The 13346-nt window shown below is 43.9% G+C and overlaps 1 non-coding gene across 1 annotated transcript; it reads left to right on the top strand.

Annotated features, from left to right (window-relative positions):
- The first annotated feature begins 1100 nt into the window (after positions 1–1100).
- LOC129138558 (U6 spliceosomal RNA) lies at positions 1101–1204 on the top strand. The gene has a single exon (XR_008541885.1). It is a non-coding gene; the product is annotated as a U6 spliceosomal RNA (small nuclear RNA).
- The last annotated feature ends 12142 nt before the right edge of the window (positions 1205–13346 follow it).

Genomic DNA, 13346 nt, shown 5'->3' on the forward strand with positions numbered 1-13346 from the left:
ATCCTCCTATTTCAGCCTCCAGAGTAGCTGGGACTATACGAATGTTTTACCGCACCCAGTTCATTTTCTAATTTTTTGTAGAGATGAGGTTTCACTGTGTTGCTCAGGCTGGTCTTGAACTCCTGGCCTCACGGAATCCTCCTGCCTTAGTCTCCCAGTGGGCTGGGATTATAGGTATGAGCCACCTCACCTGACCTGCGACGATTTTTCAACAATGTAATTTCTCTCTTACAGAGCCACCTAAGCTGAAGATTCCCTTGAGAACAAGTACTGTCCTGCGGTTTCATGGCCTTTCTTCCATTTGTGGTTCTTGCGAAGTGGAATTTAAATGACATCTTATCAAGATGGATAAACCCTAGTTTCCCAGTGCTGGAATATAGAAAATGGATGGACAAGTAAATCCCACTCAGCACCCATAGTCCAGGCATGGGGACCTCAACACACCTGAGCCCCAGACATCACCTTTCATTGTGAGTAGCTCTGAGATGACACTTCTGCTGTTCCCAATTCCAGCATTAATTGGATTAGATAGTTATTTTATGAAGAATTTTCATATGCCACAATCCTGACCATATCTTCAAGTGAACAGAAAAATTCTATTAAAAAGTCAACCTTCTGTCTCACTCTGTTGCCCAGACTGGAGTGCAGTGGTGCAATTATGGCTCACTGCAGCCTCAACTTCCTGGGCTCAAGCAATCCTCCTGCCGCAGCCTCACAAGTAGCTGGGACTACAGGTGCTTGTCACCACACCTCACTAATTTTCCCATTTGTGTTATATGTGGATTCCACAGGACTGACTTCGAAAACTTGAGTATGCGTGGATTTTGGTATACACAGAAATGGGAGAGCTGGAACTAATCCCCCCATATACCAAGGGACAAATTGTATCTGTTTTTACAATTATACAGTAGGAGACATTATGTTCCATGACAATGGTAATTTTTAATGACAGTTTTTAATTGAGTGAAATTACCATAAAAATAATAATAGTAGCAGCTAATATTTACTGAGCTGTTACTAGGTGCCTATAAATAGCATAGATTTTTTAATTCTCCATAATTCTTCCTTATTTCACTTAACCACTCTATCTTAAATTACTCATGCTTGCCTCAGTAGCACACATACTTAAGTTAGAACAATAGAGAGATTGGCACGGCCTCTGTGAAAGAATGACATGCAAATTTGTGAAGCATTCCATATTTTTTTTAAAAAAGAGAAAAAAATTACTCCCAGATTTTCACTGTGTTTGTGCATATGACCTTTTGTTTAGGTTGAATTATATCGAAAGGTGAAATTTCCAGAAGTGAGATTACTGTGAGTCACAGGGCATGAGCATTCTTATTACCCTTGATGTAAATTGCAAAGCTTTCAGGCATGGTGGCTGTCAGCCTGTAATTCCAGCACTTTGGGAGGCTGAGGTGGGAGGATTGCTTGAGGCCAGGAGTTGGGGGAGGCAGTATAATGAGTCACTGTCTGTATGATTTAAAAAAAATTTCCAAGCTTTATGCTGGAAGGCTTATATACATTTTAAACACCACTAATACTACAAGAAAATGGCCATTTCACTGCACCTTCACCCACACAGGTATTATAATTTAACAAGTTATTTTCTGTGTGATAAATGAAAGACCTCATATTATTACTTTGTCACCCATTCTTTTTTCTTTTTTGAGACGCAGTCTCGCTCTGTCGACCAGGCTGGAGTGCAGTGGTGTGATCTCGGCTCACTGCAACCTGTGCCTCCCAGGTTCAAGCGATTCTCCTGCCTCAGCCTCCTGAGTAGCTGGGATTACAGGCACATGCCACCATGCCTGGCTAATTTTTGTATTTTTAGTAGAAACGTGGTTTCACCATGTTGATCAGGCTGGTCTCGAACTCCTGATCTCGTGATCTACCCGCCTTGGCCTCCCAAAGTGCTTGATTACAGCTGTGAGCCATGTGCCCAGCCTATTTGTCACATATTTTGTCTTTCCTTATGTTAGCTTATTAGCTTTATTTCTTTATTGTCCTTTTTTTTTTTTTTTGAGATGAAGTCTCGCTCTGTCTCCTAGGCTTCAGTGTAGTGGCACAGTCTCAACTCACTGCAGCCTTGACCTCCTAGGCTCAGGTGATCCTTCCACCTCAGTAGTTGGGACTATAGGCACATGCCACTATGCCTGGCCAACTATTTTTATTTTTTTATTTTTACTAGAGAGGAGGTCTTGCTTTGTTTCTTAGGCTGGTCTGGAACTCCTGGCCTCAAGCAATCCCCCCACCACCCCCTCCCAAAGTACTGGTATTATAAGCATGAGCCACCATGCCTGGGGTATCTGTGTCTTTTCCATTTATTTATAGAGTTATTTTGTCTACTAATTCAATGATCTGTTTAATCTTTTATTAAATTATAAAAATAATAAATACTTTTAAATAAGTGAAAAATGTCCTTCACTCTTTAGACCCATAATCTTATCTCAGGAAATAATTGCAGTTGAGAAAATGGGCCATATCCTTCAAGATACGTACATGGTGATTGAACATCACTTCATATTTTCATATTTCGTGGACATTTGTGCCAATACCTATTGATCTATCTTAATCCTTTTCATGGTTGCATAATATTTTATTATATGGATGTATCACAATTTACCAGTACCAGTCAACTGCTGGAGGCATTTAGGCTCCTTCTAATATTTGCTTTGAGCTCTTTATATAATTAAAAATTAACCCCCTCAGCCAGGTGTGGCAGCTCACACCTGTAATCCCAGCATTTTGCAAGGCTGAGGTGAGAGAACTGCCTGAGTGTAGGAGATCACCACCAACCTGGTCAACATAGTGACACTTTGTCTCTACTAAAAATTAAAAAAAAAAAAGAGCTACACGTTGCAGTGCACACCTGTAGTCCGAGCTACTGGGGAGGCTAAGACTGGAGGATCACTTGAGTCTAGAAGGTTGAGGCTGCAGTAAGCTATGATCACACCATTGCACTTTAGCTTTGCTAAGAGCAAGACTGCATTTCTTAAACAAAATAAAAATTAGATGGGAATATTGCTCAAGCCCTGGAGGTTGAGGCTGCAGTTAACTGTGATTGCACCACTGCAGTCCAGCCTAGGCGATAGAGCAAGACCCTTTCTCTAAAAATAAAATAAAAATTAACCTTCTATCATCTTTCCCAGTAACACCTTCCCTCCTACATTTCTCCTAGAAGCCCTTAAATTTTGTTTTTCACGTATCATTTAAAACTTTTAAGTGCTGATGTCTGTCTGTGTCATCCCTCTTTTTTTTTTTTTTTTTTTAAATGTCTTTTTGTCACTTCTAGCTGGACCTACCATGAAAGACTTCTGAATCCAGGAAGAGAAACTGACTGGGCAACATGTTATTCAGGTACAAAAAGACTTGGACTGTAACTCAAAAATGATAAAATAATAGTGCATGCATCAAGTGCAATCGGAAGCTCTTCTGGAGAGGGAGAGAAGCTTCCAGTTAAGGTGACATTGAAGCCAAGTCCTGTAAGATAAGGAAGAGTTGTATGAGAGTGGGGAGGGAAGGGGGAGGTGGAGGGATGGGGATTGGGCTGGGATGGGATGGAGTGAGCTGCCCAGGCAGGGAAACCAGCACTATACAGACCTGAACAATAAAGATGGCACATTTTGTTCAGGGAATGGTGAATTAAGTGTGGCAGAAATGCTTTGTAGAGACAGTAATTTGCTTGTATGGAATTTTGCCCAAGAGACCTCATTACAGTTTCTAATTTTTTGATGTTATCATGCATCACTGCCCTTGTCAGATAGTATCATGATCACAATAACATCAAGCATAATATTTCATTGATTCTCACAAAAACAGGTGGGTGCCACAGTTATCCCCATTATATGCACAAAATGATGAAGACTTGGCGTTAATGAGCGATTTGCCCAAGCTCACGTGAATATTAGGACTGAGTCAAATGTTAGTCTGGTCTGACTTTAATGCTTGCCTTGTTCATGAGCACCATGCATTGCCTCTCCTATTAAGTTAAGCAGGTAGACAGGTGAGAGAAGAGCCCATGTGATATCCGGGGAAATTCACCCCTGATATTTCATGTAGGTTCTTTTCTATTTTCCCTGAGTGTCAGCCGGTCTGAGAAATAAAGGGAAAGAGTACAAAAGAGAGAAATTTTAAAGCTGGGTGTCCAGGGGAGACATCACACATCAGCAGGTTCCGTGATGCCCCCCAAGCCGCAAAACTAACAAGTTTTTATTAGTGATTTTCAAAAGGGGAGGGAGTGTACGAATAGGGTATGGGTCACAGAGATCACATGCTTCACAAGGTAATAAAATATCACAAGGCAAATTGAGGCAGGGCAAGATCACAGGACCACAGGACCGGGGCGAAATTAAAATTGCTAATGAAGTTTCGGGCACGCATTGTCATTGATAACATCTTATCAGGAGAAAGGGTTTGAGAGCAGACAAGCCATCAGACCAAAATTTATTAGGCGGGAATTTCCTTGTCCTGATAAGCCTGGGAGCGCCATGCGAACCCAGGGCTTATTTCATCCTTTATCTACAACTGTAAAAGACAGCCGTCCCCAAAGCGGCCATTTCAGAGGCCTCCCCTTAGGGATGCATTCTCTTTCTCAGGGATGTTCTTTGCTGAGAAAAAGAATTCAGCAATATTTCTCCTATTTGCTTTTGAAAGAAGAGAAATATGGCTCTGTTCCACCCGGCCCACAGGCAGCCAGAGTTTAAGGTTATCTCCCTTGTTCCCTGAAATTGCTGTTATCCTGTTCTTTTTTCAAGGTGCCCAGGTTTCATATTGTTTAAACAACTTGTGCAGTTAACGCAATTATCACAGGGTCCTGCGGGGACATTCATCCTCAGCTTACGAAGATGACCGGATTAAGAGATTAAAGTAAAGACAGGCATAGGAAATCACAAGGGTATTGATTGGGGAAGTGATAAGTGTCCATGAAATCTTCACAATTTATGTTCAGAGATTGCAGTAAAGACAGGCCTAAGAAATTATAGAAGTAGTAATTTGGGGAACTAATAAATGTCCATGAAATCTTCACAATTTATGTTCTTCTGCCGTGGCTTCAGCCAGTCCCTCTGTTTGGGGTCCCTGACTTCCCGCAACACGTTTCTCTCTACTCACAGACTTCTGACCAAATGTGTGTGCAGAGTTTCTACACCAGTTCTCCAACTCTCTGGATATCAACCGCGTATCCCACAATTCCAATCTGACACTACCTAGAGTTAGCACAGAACCCACAGGTTAGGGGCTCAGTCCCACAAGACCACCCTCACTTCAGATGCCAGTTGCAAGTCCTAGGTTGTCACCTGTATTTTGACCAACCAGTTAGAAATCAGGGTTTCCCATGACCCTCTTCTTGAGTTTAATTATTTACTAGAACAACTCACAGAACTTAGAAAAACAGGTTTTTTTTCTTTTCTTTTTAAGAGACAGGGCCTCGCTCTGTTGTCCAAGCTGGTGTGCAGTGGTGCAATCATAGCTCATTGAAGCCTCAACCTCCAGGGCTCAAGTGATTCTCCTGCTTCAGCCTCTCAAGTAGCTGGAATTACAGGGTTCCCACCACCTCATTTGGCTAATTTCTTTTATTTTTTGTATAGATGGGGTCTTCTTATGTTGCCCAGGTTGGTCTCAAATTCCTAGGCTCAAGTGATTCCGCCCACCTCTGCCTCCCAAAGTGCTGGGATTACGGGCATGAGCCAGCGCATCTGGCCACCTTATTTTCTATTACTGGCTCAATGTAATGGCTCCATCTCAGGAACAGCCAATGAAAGAGATGCACAGGACAAGGTAAGTGGGGAGGGGCACAGAGCTTCCATGCCCTCTGTTGGGCACACTACCCTCCCAGGACCTCCTTGTGTTTAGCAACACAGAAGCTCTCCAAACCCTGCTGTTTGGGTGTTTATGGAGGCATGATTGATAAAATCATTGGCCATTGGTAGTTAAGTTCAGCAGGTGAGGCTGAAAGTTCCAAGCCTCAAAAAATGTGGTTGGGGCCAGGTGCGGTGGCTCACTCCTGTAATCCTAGCAGTTTGGAAGGCTGAGGCACATGGACCACTTGAGGTCAAGAGTTTGAGACCAGCCTGACCAACATGGTGAAACCCTGTTTCTACTAAAAATAACAACAGTTAGCTAGGCGTTGTGGCACATCCCTATAATTCCAGCTACTCGGGAGGCCGAGGCAGGAGAATTGCTTGAACCCGGGAGGTGGAGGTTGTAGTGAGCTGAGATTGTGCCATTGCACTCCAGCCTGGGCTACAAGAGCCAAACTCTGTTTTTAAAAAAAAATGTGGTTGCTTTCTCTGGCAGCTAGCCCTCCTCCTGAAGCAGTCTAGGAGCTTGCAGCCACCCTGTTAGCTCAACAGCATCCCACATGCATTCTTACCATGCTGCAGATCTGAAAGACCTTAGAGGCCCTTGTGTCAGGAACCTGGGACTAAGACTAAATATCAAAACAGAAAATGCTCCTATTACCTCTGTCATGAAGGGCTTTATAAGAGCTTTGGAAGCTCTATGCCAGGAACCAGGGGCAGAGACCAAATGTATATTTCTTTTCTTATATTGGAGACAGAGTCTCACTCTGCCACTGAGGCTGGAGTGCAGTGATGTGATCATAGCTCACTGCAGCCTTGACCTCCTAGGCTAAAGCAATCCTCCCACCTTAGCCTCTCCAGTAGCTGGAACTACAGGCGTGCATCACCATGTCCAGCTGATTTTAATTTTAATTTTGTAAAGGCAGGGTCTTCCTATTTTCCCCAGGCTGATCTCTAACTCTTGGCCTCAAGCAATCCTTCCTCTTTGGCCTCCCAAAATGTTGGGATTACAGATGGGAGCCCCCATACCCACCAATCACAAGGGTCTTTATAAGAGAAGGAGGTAGGAGAGTCAGAATTAGAGAAAGTGATGTGGTAATGGAAGAAGAGGTCAGAGAGGGAGATTTGAAGATGCTGCACTTCTGGCCTTGAATATGGAGTCACAAGGTAAGTCAAGGAATGGGGGTGGCTTCTAGAAGCTGGAAAAGGCAAAGGAGCACATTCTGTCTAGAGCCTCCCCCAGAAGGAGTGCAGCCCCTCTGACACCTTGACTTTAGCCTTAATAGACCTAGTTGGGCTTCTGGCCCCCAGAACTGTAAGATGGTAGATTTGTGGTGTTTGATGCCACTAAATGTAGGGTACTTTGTTGTAGCAACAACAAAAAATGAACATGAAGCTGGGACCTCATGTTACAGTTGCTCACGCCTGTAATCCCAGAACTTTAGGAGGCTGAGGTGGGAGGATCGCTTAAGCCCAGGAGCTTAAGACCAGCCTGGGCAGCATAATGAGACCTCATATCTAAAAAAAAATTTTTTAAAAGGCCAGACGCAGTGGCTCACGCCTGTAATCCCAGCACTTTGGGAGGCCGAGGAGGGTGGATCACGAGGTCAGAAGTTCAAGACCAGCCTAGCCAAGATGGTGAAACCGCATTTCTACTAAAAATACAAACATTAGCCAGGTGTGGTGGTGGGTGCCTGTAATCCCAGCTACTCTGGAGGCAGAGAATCACTTGAACCCAAAAGGCAGACATTGCCGTGAGCCAAGATCGCACCCTTACACTTCAGCCTGGGCGACCGAGACTCCGTCTCAAAAAAAAAAAAAAAAAAAAAAAAAAGCCATGTGTTGTGGCATGCAGCTGTAGTCTCAGTTCCTAGGGTGGCTGAGGCGGGAGGATTGTTTAAGCCTGGGAGGTTGAAGTTGCTGTGAGCTGTGATTGCACCAGTGTACTCCAGCCTGGGCAATAAAGCAAGACCTTGTTTCAAAAAGAAAGAAAGAAATGAGCATGGTGGGAATGGGGACAGATGGCAGTATTAAGTAGAGTGGTCAGGGTTGGCCTCATAAGTGAATATTGAGCAAAAGTTTGAAGCAGGTGATGGAGCTGGCCAAGGTGCTGAGGGAAGAGCATTGTAGGCTGAGTCAACAGGATAAAGGCATTAGGAGGAAACTCTCTGGTGTGTTTGAGGCTCTGGAAGGAGGCCAGTGGAGCAAAGAGATAGAGGGAGCGAAGTCAGCGAGGAGGCCAGGAAGTTGCTGGGCTGGGATCGGTACAGATCGTGTAAGCCCTGGGATGCTATTGCTGGGGCTTTGGCTTTTACTCTGACTAAAATGGGAACCACCGAGGGCTTCTGAGCAGAGAGGCGACATGATCTGTCTCCTGATTTAAAAGCACGACCTGGCTGCCAAGTTGAGAAAGACTATGGGAAGATTTGGGTAGAAGCATGGGGGCCAAGCTGTGGCAACATCCCGGTGGGAGATGATAGTGATCCTGACCGGGTTCACGGTGGTGGTGAGAGATGGTTAGAGCCTGGATACATGTTGAAGTCAGTCAGTAGGATTTCCTGACAGACTGGATGTGGGCTGTGAGAGAAGGCAGTGGTCAAGGTTGAGTTTGATTCTGATTGAATTATTAAGTAATTTTAAAAAACACTACTGCCTTTCCCAATCCTACCAAGTAAAGGATGCTAGATAAAAGAAATCTCAAGTCAGGCCAGGTACAGTGGCTCACACCTATAGTTCCAACAGTTTGAGAGGCAGAGATGGGAGTATGTTTTAAGGCCACGAGTTTGAGAGCAGCCTGGGCAACACAGCAAGACCTCCTCTCTACAAAAATAAAAAAATAAATTAAAAAAATAAAATAAATATAGCCAGGCATGATGGTATGTACCTATGGCCCCAGTTACTCATGTGGCTGAGATGGGCAGATCTCTTGATTCGAGGAGTTTGAGGCCAGCTTGGGCAACATAGCAAGTCTTCTCTCTCTACAAAAATGAAAAAAGTGCCTGACATGGTGGTACTTGCCTGTATTCCCAGGTATGGGGGCGGCTGAGGCAGGAGCATCTCTTGAGCCCAGTTGGTCAAGGTTGCAGTGAGCTATGATTATACCACTGCACTCCATCCTGGGTGACAGAATGGGACCCTGTCTCAAAATACAAATACAAATGAAATCTCAAGTCAGACCAGTCCCTTCTAGGCTATGTAGGCCTTGTAACCATATAGCTGCATGATCGGGTTTGTGTGGCTGTGGATGAGGAGACCCCTGTCCAATTGTTGGCTATGTAATCAGTTTATTTTTCAATATAGTAATCAAATATATTTCATCATACTTGATGGTCTCAGATATGTGTGGATTTTGGAATTCCCCTTGGAACAGGTTGTAACATCTTATTGGCTCCATAATTCCATAATTTTTAAAATCTGATCAGTTTTTAATAAGATCAGAATTTATATTAGACTACTTAATCGGTTTTGTTAATGAGAAAATGAAATTGTGTTGTTTGCATTTTATCCAAGATGGGTGTCATATTGGCTAAATCTCATCAATACTTGAACAAATGCAAAATTAGAACTTCTTTATCATGAAACACGATGTAATTCTTGAAGAAGATGCCATTTCTTTTCTTTCTTTCTTTTTTTTTTAAGATAAGAGTCTTTCTCTTGTCACCCAGGCTGGAGTGCAATGGTGCGATTTTGGCTCACTGCAACCTTCACCTTCTGGGTTCAAGCAATTCTCCTGCCTCAGCCTCCTGAGTAGCTGGGATTACAGGCGCCCGCCACCATACCCAGCTAATTTTTGTATTTTTAGTAGAGATGGGGTTTCACCATGTTGGCCAGGCTCCTCTGGAGCTCCTGACCTCGGGCAGTCTGCCTGCCTCAGCCTCCCAAAATTCAAGGAGTACAGATGTGAGCAACCACGCCCGGCCTCCATTTCTTTTTTGTAGTCTTTAATAAACAGCTGCTATCATTGCAGACTTGCTGTTTAGGCACTTAGGAATTTTTCACTAGAAGGCATGTAAATAAAGACCATGGGCAATTGTAATGAATTTAGCGTTCATTCTTTGACCACATGACTGTCCCCAGAGCTGTAACTTTATTGAATTTTTTAGAAGCCATTTAGCTAGCAACTGAGCCTAACCAGCTACTCACCGTCATTATTCAGTGCTCTTTTATTATTGTCTATTTCTCCTCCAACTTGGCTACACTCACAAAGTGATAAAAACTTGCATTTGTTTTCTTTCCTTTTCAGAGACAGCGTCTTGCTCTGTTGCTCAGGCTACAGTACAGTGACATGATCATGGTTCACTGTAGCCTCAAACTCCTGGGCTCAAGCGGTTCTCTCACTTCAGTCTCCCAAGTAGCTGGGACTACAGACATGTGCCACCATGTCCAGCTAATTTTTTATCATAGAGACGGGATCTTGCCACGTTGCTCTGACTGGGCTCAAAACTCCTGACCTCAAGTGATCCTCCTGCCTCAGCCTCCCAAAGTGCTGGGATTACAGGCAGGCATGACCACCTGTGCCCAGCCCCCTATTATTATTATTTTAAATAATAGCTTTATTAAAATATTCACATACCATTCACTTTATTTATTGAAATCTGCAATTCAGTAGGTTTTAGAATATTCACAGAGCTGTGCATCGATCACCACATCACTTTTAGAACCTTTCATTACCCTATAGAGAAATCCATACCCCTTAGCCACTACCTCCTACTCTCCCCACCTACCTTCGCCCCCAGCCTTAGGCAACCATTGATTAATTTTTTTGTCACTGTAGATTTGCCTAATCTGGACAAATAGAATTGTACAATATGTGATCTTTTGTGGCTTTTTTTCCCTCTTAGCACAGTGTTTTCAAAGTTCCTTTATGTCATAGTGTGTATCAATATTTCATTCCTTCTATGGCAGTATTCCATGGTAGAGACACACTGCATTTTGTTTATCTGTTCATCAGTTGGTGGATATTTGGGTTGTTTCCATGTATTCCATGTATTGGTCATTATGAATAATGCTGCTATGAAGATTGTTGTACAAGTTTTTGTGTGGACATATATTTTTATTTTTCTGGGATATATGCCTAGGAGTGAAATTGTTGCATTATAGGATGACTGTACATTTAGCCTTTTGAGAAACTGCCAGACTGTTTTCTAATGTGGCTATACCAGTTGGGTGCAATGGCTCACACCTGTAATCCCAGCTACTCAGGAGGCTCAGCTAGGAGGATGGCTTGAGCCCATGAATTCAAGACCAGCCTGGGCAAGATAGTGAAACCCTGTCTTGATTTTTTAAAAATCCAATTAAAATGACAAGAAAAGAAATACCCAAACAAAATGGTTACACAATTTTATGTTCCCACCAGTAATGTATGTGGGTTCCAATTCCTCCACATCTTCACTGACATTTTTTTTTTTTCTAGATAGGGGCTTGCTCTGTCTCTCAAGCTGCAGTGCAATGATGCCATCACAGTTCACTGCAGCCTTGACCTCCCAGGCACAAGTGATTCTCTCATCTCAGCCTCCTGAGTAGCTGAAAATTACAGGTGTACGCCACCATGCCTGGCTAATTTTTATATTTTTCTGTAGTGATGGGATTTTACCATGTTGCCCAGGCTGGTCTCATACTCCTGGCCTCAAGTGATCTGCCCACCTCAGCCTCCCTAAGTTCTGGAATTACAGGCTGCCACCATGCCCGGCCTTCACCAACATTTGCCATTATCTGTTTTTTTTTCTTCCTTTATACCTTAAAGCAGTATAAGAACAAGTGTCTTCAATTATAGGAAACAGTATAATCCCAGGGCATTGGGAGGCTAAGACAGGAAGATGTCTTGATGCCAGGAGTTTTTTTTGTTGTTGTTGTTTTTGTTTTTGTTATTGTTGTTGTTGTTTTTGACAGAGTCTCGCTCTGTCACCCAGGGTGGAGTGCAGTGATGGGGTCCACTGCAACCTCCACCTCCCAGGTTCAAGTGATTCTCCTGCCTCAGCCTCCCGAGTAGGTGAGACTACAGGTACACGCCATTACTGCCCAGCTAATTTTTGTATTTTTGATAGAGTCAGAGTTTCACCATGTTGGCCAGGCTGGTCTCGAACTCCAGACTTCAGGTGATTTGCCTGCCTTAGCTTCCCAAAGTGCTGGGATTACAAGCATGAGCCACCATGCCCAGCCTGATGCCAGGAGTTTTAGACTAGCCTGGGCAACCTAGCAAGACCTTGTCTCTACAGAATATTTAAAAATTAGCCAAATGTGGTGGTGCCTGTGTATAGTCTCTCTCCCTCTCTCTTTTTTTTTTTCTTTCTAACTTTTTGTGACATGGTCTGGCTCTGTCACCCAGGCTGAAGTGCAGTGGTGTGATCATGGCTCACTGCAGCCTGAAACTCCTGGGATCAAGTGATCAATCCTCCCACCTCATCCTACCAAGTAGTAGGGACCACAGGTGTATGCCACCCAGGTCTTGCTATGTCGTCCAGGCTGTTCTTGAGCTCCTGGCCTCAAGCAATCCTCTCACCTTGGCCCCCCACAGTGCAAGGATTACAGGTATGAGCCACCATGCCTGGCCCCTATCCTGCCTACTGAGAACCAAAAGAAGGATCCAAATTCTCCTTAGCTCAACTGGAGCCATTTCCTGATTGCTTCATCAGCAAGGAGCTGGTTATTGGGCTGTCCAGGCCTCCCAAGCAGCACAGAAATGAGGTGAAGGAGTTTTCCCTGTTGCTCCACTCTAAGGAGTTGGAGGGTGATGTTTACTCATTTGCAGAGAGAGATGCCTTGTAGGCACCTCAGGATGGAGAGGACCCTGATTCCAATGTCCTTTTTTTCTTCAGAAACAGGACCTTGCCCTGTCACTCAGGATGGAGTTCAGTGGTCCTATCATGGCTCATTATAGCCTCAAACTCCCAGGCTCAAGCAATCCTACCATGTCAGCCTTCCCAGTAGCTGGGACTACAGGTAAGCATCGTGACACTCAGTGAATTTTGTTTTTATTTTGTTGTAGAGATGGGACCTCAGTATGTTGCCACGGCTGACCTTGAACTGCACTCAAGGGATTTTCCTACCCTGGCCTCCCAAAGTATTGGTATTACAGGCATGAGCCATTGTGCCCACTTTCTCTGGTTCTTAACCTTCTGCCTCCCTCTTCCAGTTTTAAAGAATGCTTGTAATTACCTGGGCTCTCCTAGATACTCCAGGATAATCTTGTTTTAAGGTCAGCTGATGAGCAACATTAATTTTATCTGCACTCTTAATTCCCCCTTCCTATGTAATTGTGCTGTGTAACATAGGACATGAGCAATTGGTGGCGGTGGGGGTTATTACTTTGGCCACCACAGTAACTATTTTATGCCAGGTACTCAGCTAAGCACTGGTGAATTAAGCATGAATAACACACACTCCCTAATCTCCATTCATTCATGGGAGGAGCACTTCACCTGCCATGCTCCTGAGAATCTCGGGAGTCATAGAAGTCTTCTATGAGGAGGTGATGCCAAAGCAGACAAGTGACAGAGGAGTCAAAGCTAGCTAGGAAGAGAGTAGAGGTTTAAGGGGAAGCATATT

Source organism: Pan troglodytes, chromosome 1 (assembly GCF_028858775.2).
Source record: "Pan troglodytes isolate AG18354 chromosome 1, NHGRI_mPanTro3-v2.0_pri, whole genome shotgun sequence".
NCBI lineage: Eukaryota > Metazoa > Chordata > Mammalia > Primates > Hominidae > Pan > Pan troglodytes.